Below are 15824 nucleotides of genomic sequence, written 5' to 3'. Positions count from 1 at the left end.
TTTGTTTTTGGCTCCCCTGATCATAAAATCTTCTATTACTTTTTGCAATTAATTGGAGATCAACCAAGAGTTAGTAAAAATTAAGCAGTAAAATTAGTGAAAAACAATTGACATTTGTTTTTATCCTCTAGGTGGCGATAATTGGTCATTCATAGGTATACACTTGGATATCGCAGCTGCAGATGAGGCTGTTGAAAACACTTGTGCTGGGATATAAACCCAAACACTGCATTTAGGATTATATTTCTTATAAATTAGAGTTGTCATAGAAGAATTAAATTCTATCAAAAAGGAACCTTAAACCATCTTTAAATCCTAATTAAAATGTTGTGTTTCAGAGAACATTTTAAATGATTTCAAATGGCCCTACTCAAATGTTAGATGTGTTCTGAAAAGAAAGCTTTTCTGTCTTGCAGCCTTTATAAAATCTGCTGATGTAAAAATACCTGTAAACAGGATAGCACCAATTTTCACTGCAAATGAACATAAATAAAACGCATCACTTGGCAGCATCTAAACACTTTTCCCTCTCCTATTAAGATGTCCTGTCTCAAACTAAACCAGCCAGTTTGGTTTACTGTCAACTAAACAACATCAAGGTTCATTTGCAGCAGTAATGGAGCTTTTTATTCGAGGAAACTCATGACACGTCAAAAGGAAATCAAAAAAATAACACCAGTCTGCCAAACAAGGAAAACTACGGTCAATGTCAACAGCTGTATTTGTACACTATGAAATCTTCTGCTTTATCTTTGTCACTTTGACAGAAGCTGGGAGCTTTAACCAAACAAGAGTTTTAAAAAAAATAAAAATAAAAATAAAAAAATGACCCTGTTTGTTTTGTTTCCAAGAAGAGACTGAAAAAGGGCCTCACCAGACTGAAGTGTGCAATGATCTGCCTCCTTGGATTTGTTGTATGGTAGGCATGAGCAAGATAATCTGTTCTGATCAGCCTTTATTGAACATCTTTCACAGGATACAATGAGAAATAAGATGTTAAGAGTAAATATATACCTCATAGTTATGTAAATATCAGAGGGATGTGTCATTGGCATTAGTTTGCACTACAGAGTGTCATGGATTTCAACCAAAATCACTACTGGAGCACATCGACAACTCAAAAATGCTCTGTGGACACAGGAAACAAAAGTGGAACATTGTGATGTGTCAAATGCAAAAGTCACTCAACTTTTCACAAACAACACATCATACTAACAGTCACACATGGTGGCAGAAGGCTGATGGCCAAAGGCTGCTACTTGCTGTGTGCATAATGGAAATCATGACTTCTGCTCTCCAGTAGAAATGACCCAAATCTAATTGTGTATATAAAAGATTTTAAGATGGCCTAGTCAAAGCTTCAACTTAAATCCAAATGAGATGATGTGATTTGACCTTAAAAAGGCTGTTCAGAGTTGGAAGCTCCACCATGTGTCTGAATTTAAATAAGTCTGTCAGGAAGAGTGGGCCAAAATTCCCATATATCAATGGAAAGTACTCATTGACAGTTTGGACAGTTTAAATTATTATTTATTCAGGTTATCTTTGACATAAAATATCATGATCTGAATCATAGATGGAAAAAATACAGATTAATTTATAGGAAGCAACTATTTCTCAGGCCACTGTTTATGACAAGTATGGATTTTGCTACGTAAATTCAATCTAATCAAAAACACATTTTTGATTAGATTGAAGATTACTCAGCAGTTTAAAGAGGAGTTATTCTAGGTATTTACTCAGCGAAGGAAGACACTTCCTGTCGCTTCTGCTCAACATGTCTGTGATGTGACAAAACAGAGTTAAAGAACTTCGCCAAAGCAAAAGTAATTTAAACTTGACCAGTTGTTATGTATAGACGTTCAATTTTTTTTAAGGGTTTGTATAATAGTTTCTTTGTGGCTTTTAGTAATTGCCAGCCTGGGCTCAGAGAATAAAAGCTGCTCCTCGCTCCGTTCGGGAGGGATTTGGCGAGGGAGGGCTGAATCCGAGCCCCGACTGTGACTAACAATGGCAGCTAAGAAAGGCGAGGGGAGGGTCACTCTGATGCAAATATCCACTTTTATTCGGCTTGGAGGAGAACATGCACTGACAACAACCACATTCCACCAAAAACTGTGAGGATAGGTGACGAAGAAGACTTAAAAAAAAAAAAAAAAAAGTTCGTATTTTGGGTCGTTTTCACCAAGCAATAGGTCTGGAGAATTTCATTGAAACCGAGACAAGTGGAAAACTTTCCAGCGGAACCTGGAGGCATCACTGAAATGTGCCAAATGCACCTGCTGATGGACCACAGTCCGTTATAATAAAGGTAAGGCAGCCAACCAGCCTGTAAGTACTTTATATTTGTTAAACAGTTTACGCTAACCCTCTCTTTTAAGCGCCATTACAAGTTTATGACAAGTTTAGCATCTAGCAAAAGCACATTTTCTTCTGTTTAAGATTCTCAAAGAAATTCTCTCATTATTCAGAAGGTTTTTTTTTCTCCCCTTCCCTCCCCTCTTTTTCGTTTCTCTCTGCAGCTTATTTAGTGACACTAAGCCTGTCTAGAGAAAACGTGATTATCTGAACCCATCAATACGCTAGCTTTCATTCAAAACACGCATGAGAAAGGCTTTGGTGCATAATAGATCAGTGGGAGCCTGTCTGTTTGTGAGGAAAACTGAAGGGAATCTCATTTTAGTGTTGGGAATGTTGAGTGTGCGACAACAGTTTAATCAGGGCCGGATTTAGGATGATGTGGGCCCCTGGGCTGTTGCCAGTTTTGGTGCCTCGCCTTCTTGCATTTCTTCCATGGATGCAAAGAATAAATTGACATTCATGTATACTGTTCAAGACTTTTCATGTACTATTCTTTTCCTGGTTGATTTCTAGTTCTCTCCATCTCCTAAAGAGGGCATTACAAAAATGTTTTTAAAGAAAAAAAATAATAATTAAAATTATGGAAGTTTAGAAACACCTCAACACTAACCTGTTATTCACAGACATCTTAATTTTTAGACAGTTAAAAATGCTCAACTGCATTAGCAGCTTTCACATATGAAACCCATGCACTCACTGCTCCATAATCTATGTAGCTCAAATACTGCAGCACAGAGCCAATAATAAAATTAACTTCTGTTACCCTATAATATTTACACAGATAATGTGACACTCATCTCAGCCTGTCCAATAATTGAAACTTAAAGTTGAACTTCTTACTGAGGTAATCATTAGCTGACTTCTTAGGAATGTACATGTAGCGTTGAAATTAAATTCCCAGATGGTTAGTTGATTCATCCATCCATCTTCTAACATCCTTGTCCCTCAGTGGGGTCGGGAGGGGTGCTGGTGCCTATCTCCAGCTAACGTTCCGGGCGAGAGGCGTGGTACACCCTGGATAGGTCACCAGTCTGTCACAGGGCAACACAGAGACAAACAACCATGCATACACACACTCACACATAGGGGCAATTTGGAGAGGCCAATTAACCTAACATGTTTTTGGACTGTGGGAAGAAACCAGAGCACCCAGAGAAAACCCACGCATGCACAGGGAGAACATGCAAACTCCATGCAGAAAGCCCCAGGCCAGGAATCGAACCCAGAACCTTCTTGCTACAAGGCAACAGCTCTACCAACTGCACCACTGTGCAGCCTGGTTAGTTGATTCATGACTAGAAAATAAAACAAGACACAGCAGAACAGTGTAAACTTGACACCCAGGATCCTAATCCAGTCACTTCAAAAACACCAAAATGATGGAAGTAAGATAGGAGCATTTTTAAAGCTGGCTATTGTCATATTTGATATTCTTAGTATAAACAGTTAATCAAAAAAAGTGGAGCTATATAACATCATTATTTTTAAGTTTTCAGATTTTTGGCTTCTTCAGAGACTTACCCAACAACTTGAACGTCTTCCCTGATTTCTATGAAGACCTTCAAAATGTGTGTTTGTGACACGTAAAACAAGCAAGAAAAAAATACAACTACATCACGGCCCCTAAATGTTCCCTCTCTTTGAATCTGTTCTCCAATTGCTTTGAGTTATTTTTACTACATGATTGTAAATTTGAGATCACCTTTTATGGCTGCATCTTTTCTGTAGGGGTGAACAAAAACCTACTGGGAGTGAAATGCTACTGTAAAGTCCCATCACATCCCACAGGGAGACATGAAAGCAGACTCAATGTGAGGCCTTTATCTGAACAATTGCCCCATTCTGTGTCGCACCCCAACCCTGACCACCCCTATGACCCCCCCTTTTTCCAGATTTCCACTTGATTAAGCCCTAAGCTGCCTAGAGTTGAATCTGGAGGGAAAATGACTCACTAATGATGACCCTCAAGTCTGATGTGAAAAGGGGAAACAACTTTTTCCTGCCTTTAATTTTAGTCAGACGTGCTGAGATAAAAAATAAAAAAAACATCTTGTCAACCAAAAGTACTGCTGCACACTGAGGTGTGCAATTTCCGAAGCATCCCTTTAAGAGGCGAGACATGTCTACTGTGATAACATGACTCTTTTTGGTTGCGCTTTATATTACATTTCTTGGCATTTCTGGGAATTTTCTTTTTAAGTGAAACGTTTACACGAATGATTCCTAACGGTTTTGCTGACCTGCTGCTTGTACGTTGCAAACAGTGCAGTTTTAGCACTTGACATTAATTTTTCACAGCTGTTTTTCCCCTTAATTTGTAAGTAATTACCTCTGTTGGTGAGAGTAAGCAGTGGCAGTCTGCAGAGAGCACTACGCATTCTCTGTTCAGTGGTGAGGTTGCTGGGCAATGAGAGCTGCTGGGTAAAAGCTTCTTTCTGCCCCGCAGGCTTTCCCCCCTCTGTCACTCCGACTGGATATCCTCTGGCTCTTCTCTCAGCTTACTTTGTTTGCATATTAATGGATCTGAGGATATAAAGGTAACCATAGTCCAGCGTTTTCATTCTGATAACCAGTATTATTGCAGATGCTTGTACATGTCAGTCAGGTATTTTCTAATGCTCAGGTAGTCTAGTTATCGCCTTACATGGCGTAATATGCATTAGTGTGATTCAGAAGTTTATGCATAATTGTTGGCCACTAGAGGAAGACAGTGTGCTGAAAAGTTAAAAACCCAGAAGTGTGTCAGCTTTTGTTGGTCTGAGTCTGCCTTAGAGCTTTGCCAGCTATCAGCTAGTGAACATCAAAAGATCCATTCCTGAATAAAATGAAAATATTTCACGAGACCAAAAAAATTATCTTTGATACAGAGATGTCAACCTACTTGAAGGATTGTCCATTTTTCTGTGGAGTATAATCGCTTGCTGTTCAGGGCTCTCTTTGAATGAACATTAATGTGACATGACAAGAAGGCGATCAGCCTGGGGCTCTGCTGACTTTGAGGTGCTAAGGAAGCCCAGGTTGGTTAAATAGCGACCTTCAGCTTGTCTGCATTGTTGACTCTCTTGATGTTGACGTGGTTCCTTTGTGAGTATGTCAGGTAGTGGTACATTTGAGAGTGTGGGCAGCAGTATTTCCATAAAGTTTGCCAGTGAAGAGAAGCACGAAGTGAAAACACCAGGAGATGTAATGGCTCTCCAGATTTATTACTGACTGGGGAAGCTTAATTCTGGGCCTCATTCAAAGTGTATGCTCAGCCAGCTTCTCTTCCCTTCTTCCAGACACCAAGACGCTGATTCCCTTTTCAAATTTTAAATTACTACTTATCTGAAAAGAAGATTTTGCACCCCTGAAACAAATCATATACAAAGCTGCATATACTGTGATGATATGGGAACTCTGGGGAAATTTGCCTCTTTGACAATTTGTACATCCATTTTGTCTAGTTTTGTATCTGGAAACAAACGATGTGTAACCCATGTACTGTGTGATGTGTATCACATCTTTTCTTTTGTGATACACATTGTTTGCTTGCATAAATTATGAAGGTAAATAGTTGTTGAAATACTGAAATCTCACACGCAATTAAATTTCTTTTGTAAATTAAATTCTGAAGGCATTATTTTACATGAGTGGTCTCAAAGTCTAATCCTCGAGGGCTGGTCTCCTGCAACTTTTTAAGGCCATTTTACACCTTATTTTCATTTGCTGTGACTCTTATTTTGGACTAGTTGACCCTTCTGAGATAGATCAGAAAATTACCCTTGATGAAATCTAAGGAAGTTTGAGTGACCCCTCTCGACTAGACAGTGGCAATGGGGCAGTTGCCCAGGGCCGCTTCAGAAAGGGAGCAATACCAAGTTAAAAAACTTGTCATTTGTACCTTGTTGTCTGTTGCTTTTATAAAAGCAGAGTTGGTGCCTCTGCTGGCTTCTGAGAATGGGAAAAGTATTGTACGTGCTTTGTGTAGCACTGCTCTGATTTCTGTCCCACCACAAGAATTTAGATGTTTTTCTGCCTTTTTATTGGCTTATGGTGGCAGAAGGAGAGGGTCGCCCAGGGCACTATTCATACTGCTACTGGATAATAGTTATCAAAGGCACATAATTACTTTTCCTTACAGTACGCTTTGAGCAGCTTATAGAAAATCAGTTAAAATCCTCAAAGCGGGCATGAAACTTCAAAGCTACCTCAAAATAGACGACACGGGGTCAACATGAAGCGTTTTTTTGGGTGACAACTTTGTTTTGTTTCAATAAAGATGCTGACAGAAAGCCCAAAGCTATGAAGATATCATGGTATTTTCTGAGAAACAATATATAGATAAGTCATGAACTTTGATTTTCACAAGAGAAAAACATCAGAGGGCATTTTGTCCCAAAATGACCACAGGCATTCTTTAGCTGAACATTTTAATTTCAAGCTATCGCTTAGTTAGACTGAAAATGATAAATGTTGCACCTAAACATACAAAAAATATTGTAAACTTGGATTAACCCAATAAATCTTAGATCATTCACAGAAGAGGTAAAGAGCCGAAATGTAAAACACCAAATCAGGATCAACTGAGCTAAACCGTTTCTGCTGTAAATGAATCTCTTTTACTCCTATTTGGGCAACTAAACGAAGTCATATTTAGGATTTGTATCTGGTTTGTTTGTTTCTTAGGAGCAGATTAGTTCCTGTTTGTAAAAATGTCAGTGAAACATCTCTAACGGCAACAGACTATTTAGTCCCAAAGCCACAAGATTTCAGGAGTCTATCACTGCTGCATCTTTAAACAGGAAGGAATCATTACTCTGGCAGCAACCCACAAGTAGAGTAAGCTTTTCGTTTATAGGAACCCTGACAAGAAGCGTACGAACATGCAATGTTAGAAGAATTAGCTATTTTTAATTTAGATTCATGTTTAAACACACACTTAGAACATTCCTTATGCTTAATTTATGTATTTAATCCATATTTAATCTAATCTTTTTGTATTTTAAGCATTATTTTCCTCGTTCAGGACACAAAAATGTTATTCACATACATCAGTGCAGGCATATAGAAACGACTCTAAAGTATAAAGCTCCTTTTGTCTTTGAGGATCTCCTCAATGACCAGTTGCCTCGTTCTGATGGTTCCTGTCCTCAGGAGACGTGTATAATTAGAGCCATGGAAACAGGAAACACCTCACCCTCTCTATCATTCCCTTCACCCTCCGTCTAACCCCCGTGTCTCTCTTTCCCCTCCTTTGCATGTGCATGTACAAGTTATCAGGTGCAAGATGCTGCATATCACTGTAATTAGTCTAGTGATGGTTATCACTGTGACTTATGTCGTTTCCTTTACTGGAACGAGGACACAGTTGTTGTCCTCAATTTTTGTTTCTGAAGAAGGTGGATGAAAAAACAGGAAAATTAGGGTTGAGATGTTTGGAAAAGTTGACTTTGTCAATCTGCCTAAAACTGAAGACTTGAGGGTTTTATACATAAACCAAATCCCTCGATTGTCTTAAGGCTGGTAATTAATATTTTAAACATCAACATTAAAGATTGAATTACACAAAAATTAAATAAGAAACTCCTATAATAGCACTTGGATTTTGGTGTTATATCATTTTCCATTTAGCTGAGTATCTGTTACTTTGCGGCCATTTCCTGCCTTACTGAAATGACATGTTCTCTTGTCTTTTCCATATTGAAGTGTTGCTGAAAAAAATAGACCTGAATCATATTTATACCCCCAAGAAAACCTAAATTACCTAATTACTAATTAAAAGTTATTTAGTTACATTTTTTCTCTGATGTGGGCAGGATTTATTTTTGGAAAAAAAAAAAACTGAATATGGATTTTTTTTTTCTACACAATAAATACATGTGCTCAAATTGATGGTTGTATTTTTTTAAATATCTTCTTAAATGTTTTTTTTTTTCATTTTCTTTAGCTTTACATTATTCTTTCATCTGTAATCCTAATTCTGTAACTATGAGCTGTCATTTTTTCCTTCTTCGTTATATTTTGATTAATAGATGAATTGTCATAAAACGCTAAATTCTCCTCTACTCTAATTGAAATATTTATTGTTTTTAAACATGGTATGTTATTTCCCTGCTCAGCATTGATAGCGTTCATGCGATGCATCAGATCAGATTCTCTGGATCCAACGAAAACAACAATGCGCGTGATCCTGTGAGTTCTGGTAATTTTAGCCCATTTTTTTATAAGAAGAATAAACAATTACACCGGATCATAATTAAAATTTGAGCATAGAGATAGGTACTAGCTTCTCTGCGACCCTGCATGGACCAGTGGGTCGAAACAATGGATGAGGTGTTGCTTTTGGAGATTGTTTACTTCGTGTTGCCAGGCAGATTCTGTCCAAGCGGTTTCTTGGTCCGACAGTAATCAGCCTTGGGTTTCACAAGAAAAGCTTCGTTTGCTGTGAAGGATGCACTGTTGCAGCCTCTAATTTCTGCCTATTCCCACAAAGATCATAGACTCTCTGGGAACCAGGTGCTTGGCTGGCAACTTGTCATATTTCTGTCTTTGTTACGGCCACAAAAATGACACACTACCGCACCATCCCGTGCTTCTGTGGAAGGAGACGCTTCTCCTCACTCCATATCAATACCAACTAACTCCTCTGTTTGCGCTCAGATATGCAGAGTTCACAGGAGAAAAAAAAAGGCAACACCTTTTTTGACCCAGAGGAGCAGCTCCCACCTTTTTCCCTTTTCTCAGTGTGGAATGTACACCTGGAGGTGTTTGCTGAGTGGCTCAAGTAATCCATATGACAATGCAGGATGGCGTCTGCTGCAATCAAAGGCACTAGAGGATCTCCTCTTTGCGATAATCCTTTATTTTAGGACTTCTGCTTAGAGGACTTAAATATGATTAAAGTTTTTTGTTTCGTGGGAAATGTGAGAAGATTGGTAACTCATTTGCAAAAGAACAAATAAGATAACGAGCAAAATGTTTGGACACCCAGGTTAAGTGCGGTGTTTTGAAACCTCTCTTGTTTGACATGGCAGGTCGAGTTAAAAAGCTCTGCACTTGGTTTCCTCTCACAGAGCACACACACACACACACACACACGCACACACACACACGGGAGGGAGATGGGTGCAGATAAAACATGAAAAGGGTTACGCCCCACTGAGGAATTGGGATGCCGTGAGGGGGGGCTGGGAAACCTTCTGCCTCACTTAGGAGGAGGAGGACTCACTTAATAGAGTGAGTCCTCCTCCTCGGTCAGCAAAACAGAGCGTCTCAGATGGGACACGTCAGGTTGCTGCAGGACTCGGACTCGGGGGGCTGGTCCTCTCCTTTGGTTAGACAGCTGCCTGCTCCTCAGTGCTCAGAGAGTCAGAAACTCCTCCGTGCGCTGTTGGAGGCTTCACATCTGGAGAACAGAGTGAGGTGAGTTCTGATTTTTTTTGAGTGCGGAGGGCAATAAATTAATCAGGTTGACAGGAATCAATTTTGGTTTGCCGTCAAAGTTGCTTAATTAAGTAGGGATTGGAAAAAGCAAAGAGGTAATATGTTGTCAGCGAGACATGGAATATTTCAGATGCTTTCAGAAAAATACACCCAGATGTTGTGTTTGACATAAACAAAGTCTCACAGTTGACTTATAAAAAAAAAAAAATCTATAAAAAACAGATTATTAGGCAAACATGTCAGTGTTATAGTGCCACAAAATCCAAGATTAGTGTATTTATTTAGGAAATAATTTGTCTCACTCAACTTGTTGCTCCCTGTGGTGTTAAAGGGAGGGAATCTGTTGCCCAAGTTTTATTACAACATTTTAATTACAAGGATTACTGGCTGTAACTTGTTTATTATAAGGAGTAACCCTTGCCTCAGCATACGTCTCGCTCTCATTACATTCCTCGGTGTATTAATACTTTGTCAGCATGTTCTCCTTGACTTTGGGAACCACGCAGTAACTCGATCGGGCCTCCTCCAGCCACCTGTGTTCGCGCGTTCAGGGAAAACACTGGCTTTTGTGTCGGAGTGAGATGTCCACACAGCAGGAAGGAGGGGGCCGCGTTGGGGTTAGCCGTGACAGGTGGCACACTCTCCAGGCAGCAAAGTGCAGCAGCACGGTTGGTTAGGCTGTCAGAAGAACAGCTGTAGTACGCTCCTGAGGTCTGCTACTGGGAGAGAGAACTTTATTGAGCTTTTAGAATGGCTTTTGTTGACATTTCTTTACTTTTTGAAGGTCTGTCAAAAGTTTACTTTGAATTTGATTTTTTTTTCATCCTTTTGCGATCCAGGTTCTTTTCAGATTTACTTTTTTTTTAGTTGGAAATATGGGGGGAAAAATGTGACAAGTTAATATTGCAGCACCAAAAAGTGTGAAATGCGATAGAATGTTCTGTTAATTGTTTTATTATGGAGAAAAGAAAATAACAGTAAAAACAAATGTTTGTGTTTGATGTTATTCCTTATTCTATTATTTAAAAAAAAGGCTTTAGAAAAACATCTTGCGTTAGAAAACCTTTCACCGTCTGATAACTGGACTTGACTGCATTATGACTGAGATCAATGACTACTAAATATGGCAGGATATTTTCCAACACTAATAAAAATCCAGATGCAACTACAGATGAACACAAAAGAAAACCAAAACACAAACAGTTATGGGTGAACACTCAATGTTTCACTTTCACACACAAATTTTCTGATAAATAAATTTTAGTAGCTTTCTTAAAGTTTTGTAAGTAAGAAAGCCATTTTGAATTTTGAGGTCAGGGTTGGTGACCTTTTAAATTGTAAAATGTGACCTCAGTAGACTTAGAAATGCCAACTTGTGTGTAAAAATGAAATGCCTAAATAAATTTGAATCCCCAGGTGTAATGGATAGGAACATTTTGTTCTAGTTGGTTTTATAAGGCAACACATGAAACTGGAAAGAAAAAGTGGAAGTCCTGCTGAGTTGTTCTGGAATATCTCTATTTATCATGCTGCTCAATGAACTGGTCATAAATTAAGTTGGAACCTGTTTTAAAATGTTTAGAAACCATTGATACAAAGAAAAAATATGAGTTCTTTTAAACTATAGTCTTTTTCTTAGACTTTCCTTACCTCAACTTAAATTTTATGAGAGTTTCTGATTAGCTTTCCTTTTGCTGACTGAGATTAGACAGGTTGAGTGAATACTCATCTTAAAAAAAAAAAGAAATTAGATTTTTTATTTATTTATTTATTTATTTTTAGTTCTTCACCATACAATGAATCGGAAGCTGTCAAAATCTGGATTTGTGGAATTTATAAGCCAAAAACAAGGAATTTGTTTTATACTATCAAAAATTTTGTAAAAACTGTTAAGTAGTTTTGAACAATTGAATGTCTCGGAAGCCTGCTATTCTTAAAAAAGATAATATTTGAAAACTTGGCATATATGATCAACTAAAGGATGTTAAATCTCTCAAGGTCTGTGTCAGGTACCTGTTTCTTTCTGTATTTTAGTGCTTTATTTACAGATCCTATAAATAAATGGAATAAAAAAAAAGCCCAAAGAAATTCATACACTTTTGCTATCAGTGAAGATCACTTCAAATATTAAGTCAAAATATATTGGATGGTTCACGGCCGTGTTAAATGTTTAATGTGAGGGAGATTTCACTAAAGATTTGCACGTCGTAATGTGACGTGTGATGTGGCTTTACTGTTTGGGTAGCTGTGCTAATAAAGCCGAACTGTGAGAAGCAGCTCCCTAAACTTCCCCATGGATTTTGTTTTTAGCTGCCTACTGCGGTTGGTCAGGAAAGGTCAGAGGGGACAGTATCTGGCTGAACCTGGATGGTGATGTGAGTTCTCAAGTCTTTGTGAGGCCGTCAGAAAGAGAGGATGACTAGTTCACTTTGTCCACCGTATTTACTCACCTCCTCCTTCCCTCAGGCCAAAACTGGGCTGTAAATACAAAAACTATTATGTTATTCTCCTTAAAGACTCCTACAGCAGCTAAAAGGGTTTAAATGTCTCTTTAAACATTGAAATGCACATTCATGGTTGGTTGCAGCTGCTTTGATCCCACAGGTGGAAAATTTAACCTGGAGATGCTTTGACTGGAATTTTATAAGGAAAATTCACAACTTTTTAGCCTTTTTGCATATTATTTAATCTTATTTTAGAACACTGTGGAGAAATTATGATTAGCTACTTTTTTTGTTTCGTAACACTTAATTAGAGAAACTAAGATATAGTAAGTTATTCTAACATACACACAGCAGATGTCTAACTTTTTATTTAAATTTTAAAATAAGCTTTATGTTCTTTCTGCCACAACTTTTTAAGAAAAAGGTTGACGGTTTAAGTTCCCCCCACAATTTTGCGAGGACTGAGTGCCTTGTGGGACTGGTATGAAGTGAGGTAGAAAGAAGGTGTCACATTCCACAGTTTGGTGCATGTTTGCATTAGTTCATCACAATGACCGTCAATCTATCGCTCAATATAATCTATCGTCTGTTTACAATGTGGCTCTTTTTGTCTAAAGTTTTCCCAAACTGAGCTTCCTGGAAGCTACGGCTCTCACCTCTCTATAAGCACCACTAAAAGGGATGAGTTTAAAAAAAAATAAAAAAGTAAATTAATCTTTTGTTGTAGTAGTATAACCCCTAAACATCTCATAAAATGTAAATAACTTTAAACTTTTAAGTAGAAATACTCGACAGAGGTATAAATTTGTTCTGTCACCACAGAGGCCCAGTTTCTGACTCTTTTCAAAATGGGAAAGACGAGATGTATTATGCATAATAAACAACACTGGTATTTGTTCATTCCTGCCAGGAAATGGCAACAAAAACATGGATGCTTACACAAACTTTCCAGAGCAATGATTTATTCATGTTCAGAACTTGAACTGAGACAAGCTAGGCTGGACAGGGACCTGAGTTTATCTTCAAATGCACCATCAGTATGATGGTAAGGGAGCTAAATCTAGAGCTACAAAACATTTTGGGGGTCACAAAGCTTTCAAAACTGCAATTTATCTCAAGACTTTTTATTTCTTTTTAACATAAGTGCCAATAATTGTGGATTGCACTACACATCTTACTCCCTCCACCTCTTTTAAGTCTTATTTTTTGTTGTTATCTGTGACACATGAAGATGAGAAACGATGAAGCTGCAGCTCCTGTGTCATCTGACTAATTTGTCTTTTATCTGATCTCGTGCCTCCCCAGAGGACTGGCTCTATCTGATTTTTCACATCACATAAATAATGTTTACCAGAAGCTTGCGTAAATACGGCTATTTTAAACCTGCGATTGCCAGTGGAAAAACAACCGGAAAGGTTTGACTGTTAGTCGTGCGGAGACTTCAGCCTGAGCGAGTCCTATGTTTCTATCATAGAAGAAGACTGAATTCATTACATTTATTTTTTGACTTGTACATTAACGTAGATGAGCTCACCAGTTCAGCCTTTAGGATGCAGTTTGTTAATCCCAGTGTTGCATGGCTCTCTGCTGACCTCAGTCACCGAGAGAAAAAAACACACTGATGCCGTCTCCTGTGACCACAGAGGACATGTCCACATTCCTAAAAAAGACACACTGTATGAAGTGGGTAAACGCAGACAGAAGGATGTTATTCTGGATCCTCTGACGAAAACACATCTTTTCAAAGGCAAACTTGAGTAGAATTTCGTCACTGTTGCACGAGTAATCCCTCTGGATCACGTCCTATGATTAGTTAACAGCATATGATTGTATATTTGTCCACAGACGCCGTTCCTCGTTTTGTGTTTTCCTTGCTTCTTCTAGTTTTGGTCCTTATTCAGCAGAAAGTAACATTTTCTGTAACAGTGAAAAGTCTGACGGCAATGAAAGCTAATCAGTTCAAATTAGCATCTCCTGGTTCTGGTTCTCTGTGTCCACGTTTTTATTGAGGCAGAACTTTTAAGTGGGTTTTTTATTTATTCTGACTTGTTTGTTTATACTTTTTTGATAAAACTCAAGTGAAGCATTGAATATATGTTATTCATCTGACTTGCTTCGTTTTTTGGAGTTAGGCTCCTTCTATTAATATTTAATTACTTTTTGTAGTTAGTTGTATGGGAGGCAGTCAGTCAAAACTTTTGATTGAATGGCTGTAGCAAAAAGGTTTCTGATACAGTTAGATGAGGTTTTAAAAATGTTCAGTCTTCTTTTCTCCACACTTATGGCGGTGTTTCCTTTAGGTTCTGTCATAGGACCAATTTGGTTTATAATTATATGACTAGTGTTAATTTTTTATTTTATTTTTTTTTTTACAAAACTTTAATTTTCATGTTTAGTTTTGTATTATTGTGTGAAATTCATTCAATCTTCCATTCAAAATCTACAAATTTTATTTAATTTCCTAAAATACGCCTAAAAGACTGACGGTAAAGTTATACTTCATTCACACTGATAACACTGAAATTCACAATACAATACAAAGCATTTGGGTTGATGAAAAGTACAGCAATTAAAATGATACATAAATTAGATTTTCTGTTGAGAAATAGATCCAGCTTTACATTTTTTCTCAAAAATAAGAAATGATAACAGTTACCGTGGTGTCATTTTATAACTGAATTGTAGATGCTATTAATCTGCTTTAAGATTCATCACTAAACAAGGCTATGAAACACCAAGGCAGCGTATTATATAAAAATTTATTTTTTTAAATTGTTTTAATGTTTCTTTAAAGCTTTTCAAAAAAACCTGAAACCTCCTTTCATTTCCTTATTGCGCTTAGAGTTCAGAAGCTCCTCGATTCTTGTTTTTGTATTTTCATCTAGAACAAATGAGAATGAAGACTGCAAAGAGACTAAAACAGAAAACGTTCCTGTTTCAGAAGTTTCAGTAGTAATTATAGGCTCTGTCTTTGTCCAAACAGCATACTGCTGCAGGGAGGAGGACTATATACATGAGGTATGTGCGTCCTCTGTTTACATTGAAGATTATAGAGTAGAGACTAAAACAAGACAAACTTTAACATCACATCACAGACCATATAGTTTCATAGTGTAGTGAATCAGCCTTTAATATCTCCGCTACACACAAAAAAAGAGTCCATTTTATTGGATAGTCGTGCAGAGAGTTTGCCCACAAGTGTTGAGTGACAGTGGGTCTTCTTGTTTCTCTCTGGTCATTTTGTTGTCTGTTGCCAACCATTTCTCTAAATATAAACCAACTTAATTACCTTTCCTCACTACTTTAAACAGGCTACCTTAATGTGATCTTCACATTCTCACTGCACATAGATTTCCTGTTTAGAAAGAAATGAGATCCATTCTCCCCTCGTCCAGGTTTCTGAGTCTGTGCCTGTTAAATTTTTTTTTTTTTTTTTTCTGGTCAGATGTAATTATTAAGGAATGTTAACTAAGCTGGTAATTATAACTTCATTTTCTAGCCGGCTAGAGAACTGCACATTCCACCGTGACAATATTTAATAGGAATGCTATTATACACCCTGACCTGAGCCGCTGCTCCTGTGCTAATGTCTTCCTT

The sequence above is a fragment of the Poecilia latipinna genome, unplaced genomic scaffold (genome assembly GCF_001443285.1).
Source record: "Poecilia latipinna isolate Pla-1442-1.1 unplaced genomic scaffold, P_latipinna-1.0 Scaffold86, whole genome shotgun sequence".
Lineage (NCBI taxonomy): Eukaryota > Metazoa > Chordata > Actinopteri > Cyprinodontiformes > Poeciliidae > Poecilia > Poecilia latipinna.
This window is presented reverse-complemented; position numbering follows the sequence as displayed.